This window comes from Antedon mediterranea, chromosome 3 (assembly GCF_964355755.1).
Source record: "Antedon mediterranea chromosome 3, ecAntMedi1.1, whole genome shotgun sequence".
NCBI classification, from domain to species: domain Eukaryota; kingdom Metazoa; phylum Echinodermata; class Crinoidea; order Comatulida; family Antedonidae; genus Antedon; species Antedon mediterranea.
Window position 1 is genome coordinate 38,005,392 of NC_092672.1, and position 6,000 is coordinate 38,011,391.

A 6,000-nucleotide genomic window follows, 5' to 3' on the forward strand; every position below is an offset into this window, starting at 1 on the left:
TAGTTAGTACACAAAAGGCATTTTACTTTGCTTAGTTATTTCCCGGGTCAGTCTGTTCGTACCCACCAAAGTTAGCGATAACTTTACCCACAGTACCCAAATAACTAAGCCTTATTAGGTGGTGGAGTCAATATGGTGGAAGGAACAGCCTGTTTTGTCTGATTTGCTATAACTCACTAGGTAATGGGGTACAATTCATATTGTATATGGTGTTGGGATGGTAAACGGGGTAATTTAATAACCGTATATGAAATAATTATTTAGTATATTGGTTTAATATTTCCGAAAATATTATTTATTTATTTATTTATTTATTTATTTATTCTGGTTTATTAAAAACAAAGACATGGCAGTACAAAACTGAATTGCGTCCAGTAACATAAACATAAAAAGTATATCAAAAACGAGCAAGATTTACACAAACATCCAATATAAAAATATATATATATATATACAAAATGCATTAAAATAAAATAAAGAATATACAATTACAAATTTACAAAGATATATATCAAAAACGAGCAAAATTACACAACCATCTAATATAAAAATATATATATACACATAAATTCATAAAAAAAAAAAATAAAGAATATACAATTACAAATTTAAAAACTGCGAGTAAAATTATTAATTATCCGTAGGCCTATCAAAATTAAGAATTTCATATATATATATTATTGCACTATAAGGTCATTGTTAATCAGGAATGGGAGTGTGGATTTCTTAAATCTTTCTGTTCTACATTTAATTTGGGATATTTTGTTTGCGTTTCTGAGAGATCTACCTGTCGCTTCAGCACGGGTATTGGGGATAATATTACTAAATTTTTCATGGACACTCCTCCCAAACTTCAGAACAAGCTGGAGACGACGGTCACAGAGCCTATCAAGAGAAAATTTATCTGACAATTAAATTATTGCAATTTTTTACATTATGAAATTATCAAAATCTTTTAAAATGTATATACTTATTTTTTTATTTACTTTATACTTTATTCTTTACAAGAATATAAATATATCTTTTGTTTTTTAGTTTAATATCGACATTTCTTTTTATAGTATTGTTAATTACCGCAATTCATTATTGCTGTGTATTATTTCAGAATGTAATGGTCTTTCAGATGTCAATTGAACTCAGTTTTAAATCAGTACGCATAATACTGCTATAATAATTATAGGCTTAATGTAAGTTTTAGTGACAATTTTAGTGACACTTATTCTCAATTAAATACCGGACCACAAACTTTGATACAGCTTTTATACGCGCGCGTCGTGTTAAATGATGTTGGTGATATGACATTTTCATCGCGTTCAATTGTTGATAGGATATTTTTTACGCGCGCGTCTCATTCAATAGTTGTACGCGCGCGTAAACTTTTTGTCGATAATAATTTCTAGTAATAAATAGACTAATGTACTTCCGAGTTGTGTCATGCAAAAGTAAATAATAACAATGTAAACTTCTGTTCGTATAAAACTGTAATTTAGAATATTTAAGATATATTTTGTAAAGATTAGTTAATTATTTCAAGACGAACGTTCATGTTATATTGATAAGTATTATACGATATGTATGTACATTAATTAATCCATGTTTAAAATGACATAAGATACCTGAGTGCCTAAACAAGTGTACAAACGCTGTCTGTCTGTCTGTCTGTCTTTGGAGCTTTAAAACGAATCGTTATGGTTCAAGGTGTGCATTGTTTTCATTTCTCTACAGAACTTTGTTTCGTTCACCTCATAAGTTAATTATTTTATTTTACTCAATATAACATTTTTATTACACGATCACATTATTTAATAAACTAAATTTGACAATACCGAATTGAAGTAAATCAAAACAATAAATATATATTGAATGTTTTAAATAATATCAGGTACACTATCATGCTTTCAATGGATACACTATCCTAAAGACATTCTTTTTTTCGTCTTTCTCCATTTTCTTTCATTCCAATGTTGGGTTTCCTATCCTTGTGTGTTATTCCAGTACCGTCGTACATTATTGCCACTCTGCTTTTTTTTATCAACGTAATAATACAGTATTCATGATTTGTATTTATTAATAATTTATTAATGTAATTTTGAAAAGTAATACCTTGATAATTCATTTGTTAAAACAGATGTTTCGTTTAATTTGTGCAATATATGATGCCTCTATAATGTAACACTTAATTTCATTCATTGAAAACATTTTGATTTTTAAAGAGGGCATTAATAAAAGATAATTCTGTGTCTACCGCGCATGCTCAAAGTATAATATTTAAATAACCGGACAAAATAATGTTCACTTATTTTAGTTAATTTATATTTTGGACATGCGCAGTAGAATTTTAAATGTTTGCTTGTTTTTGTTTTAATCTTTGGGATTCTTTGTAAAGCAATTTTGAGAAAGGTTCTATTTTCAGTACTAATTGTAAATATAGGCAGGTGGTGATGAATAAATATGTATACGCGATTACTAATTTATAGTCTAAAAATGTGTCATTATTTTTATTTGTTTGAATTTAAAGTCTTACTCCACTCTCTAATCACAAAATGAGACTTATTTTATATAATTAAACTATCCTGTAATAACTTGCTATTGGATGTGTATGGAATAAAATAAAATATTCTTGCATAAAGGCCAATTTACACAGACGAGCGGTAACGGTGATAACAATATAGAATCTATGTTATATGACCATATACACACAACGTGCAGAGAGGACGGCCGGTTTTCTCTCAGGATAGATGCAGATTCTACGTGGGACAAGCTACGCGGTTTTTTGCTTTTACCGCTTGTCTGTATTGTCTTGATCGCATTCACTGAACAAAATAATCGAGACTATATGGTGCGCCATACACCTTCCTCAGAGATATGGCGTGCGAATATTTCACAGCAGCTACCTGTGAGAGATTTAATGGAAAAACCAAATCTTGATGAGAATGTAAGTTTATATATATATATATATATATTTCTAAGGCCCACCATTAAGTAAGGGCCTACAGAAGCTAAGATGTAGAGTCAAATTCCCTGATAATTATCGTAAAAATGATTCGTATTTTGTATTTGGTAGAATGAAGGAATCACCATCACAAATGCTGCCCCCATCATCATTTACATACATGTGTCACGCGGTATTCTAAACATTCCTGATAAATAAAAACTGATGCAATATTTGGCGTGGCGATAGTTGTAGTAACAACCGTTTAACAACTGTACACAAAGTATTTCGATAGATATTAAAATTTTGTGACTTTTCTTAATTATCTACTTTATCATAATCAAAATAATTTCTTGAAAACTACTTGACACCTAATCATTAAATACACAAGTACACGCCTAATCGTTTTCTTTTACCGCTGTACATATACGTCCTAAAATCCCATGGTTTGATTATAGGATTCCATAGAATTATACGAATTATATTATAGAATTGACTTGAAAATGTACCGTTGTCCGTGATTTGTGTCGCGTCACCCCTACGCGCGTCATGTCCGCGCGTCATGGCCAATTCATCCTAATCTGTGTTTTTGTCGCAAAGGGCACTCTTGTAGTAGTTTGTTTTTCTGGCAAATGGGCACATAATGATCTTATCTGATAGCTAGCTGACCATCTATTTACCTATCAAGAGTAAATAGGCCTACTGTTGCTGTATAAAGGCACTCTTGTAGTATTTTGTTTTGCCCCGTCCAAATGGCTAAATAATGATCTTATCTGATAGCTGGCTGATAGCCCTTTACCCATCAAGAGTAAATAGGCCTACTGTTGCTGTATATAGGTTACAATCTGTTTGCACAGGAAATGCCAGAAGTTACTATATACATAATGTGTGTGCATTTGTGTTGTATTTATATAAAAGGGTATCGCATTGAAATATAGAAAAACCCCATTTTCTACATGAAGTGGGCCTATGCAAACATTTTTATCGGAAGTCGACTTTACCGGTCTAAATTTCGCAATAACTTCCATCCATTCGGGCACTGAATATCATACGTACGTGACTGAATACTGCTTCTTAAAGTTGTCTCAGATCAGGACTGAATTTTATTTCTTAAGTTTATCTCAGGAGAACCTACGAATATTGTACCGTTGGTCACTTGTTCCAATCCGCTAAACCTTGTCCAGGAATTGACTGAGGAAGCACGTACATCCTAATGTTCCACACAACTAGGTCGAAGACGCATTGACCCCCCCCCCCCCCCGCCCCCTCCTATGATAATGAGTTCTATCCTGAAGAAAATGATGCTGAAATGTTCTTCTTTGGATTTGCCTTGATTCCAGCTTTATATTACTGGGACGAATGTTTAATTAACAATATCTTGTTAAACGTTTTAGAATAACACTAAGGTCTTTTATAATATTAAATCTACATTTTTAAAAAGCAAAGAAGTGTCCATATGCATTTAATGTTTTCATTATAATACATATATGGGTAGGATATTGGTCTGAGTTTGTGAAACTGAGCATATAATAGAAGAATAGAAGAAGTTACAGTCATACTCGTAATCAACTTATATACAGTCATACTCGTAATCAACTTATATACAGTCATACTCGTAATCAACTTATATACAGTCATACTCGTAATCAACTTATATACAGTCATACTCGTAATCAACTTATATACAGTCATACTACAAATCAACTTATATACAGTCATACTCCAAATCAACTTATATACAGTCATACTCCAAATCAACTTATATACAGTCATACTCCAAATCAACTTATATACAGTCATACTCGTAATCAACTTATATACAGTCATACTCGTAATCAACTTATATACAGTCATACTCGTAATCAGCTTATATACAGTCATACTCGTAATCAACTTATATACAGTCATACTACAAATCAACTTATATCCAGTCATACTCGTAATCAACTTATATACAGTCATACTCCAAATCAACTTATATACAGTCATACTCGTAATCAACTTATATACAGTCATACTCGTAATCAACTTATATACAGTCATACTCGTAATCAATTTATATACAGTCATACTCGTAATCAACTTATATACAGTCATACTACAAATCAACTTATATACAGTCATACTCGTAATCAACTTATATACAGTCATACTCGTAATCAACTTATATACAGTCATACTACAAATCAACTTATATACAGTCATACTCGTAATCAACTTATATACAGTCATACTCGTAATCAACTTATATACAGTCATACTCGTAATCAACTTATATACAGTCATACTACAAATCAACTTATATACAGTCATACTCGTAATCAACTTATATACAGTCATACTCGTAATCAACTTATATACAGTCATACTCGTAATCAACTTATATACAGTCATACTCGTAATCAACTTATATACAGTCATACTACAAATCAACTTATATACAGTCATACTCGTAATCAACTTATATACAGTCATACTCGTAATCAACTTATATACAGTCATACTCGTAATCAACTTATATACAGTCATACTCGTAATCAACTTATATACAGTCATACTCGTAATCAACTTATATACAGTCATACTCGTAATCAACTTATATACAGTCATACTCGTAATCAACTTATATACAGTCATACTCCAAATCAACTTATATACAGTCATACTACAAATCAACTTATATACAGTCATACTCCAAATCAACTTATATACAGTCATACTACAAATCAACTTATATACAGTCATACTCCAAATCAACTTATATACAGTCATACTCCAAATCAACTTATATACAGTCATACTCCAAATCAACTTATATACAGTCATACTACAAATCAACTTATATACAGTCATACTCGTAATCAACTTATATACAGTCATACTCGTAATCAACTTATATACAGTCATACTCCAAATCAACTTATATACAGTCATACTCGTAATCAACTTATATACAGTCATACTCGTAATCAACTTATATACAGTCATACTACAAATCAACTTATATACAGTCATACTCGTAATCAACTTATATACAGTCATACTCCAAATCAACTTATATACAGTCA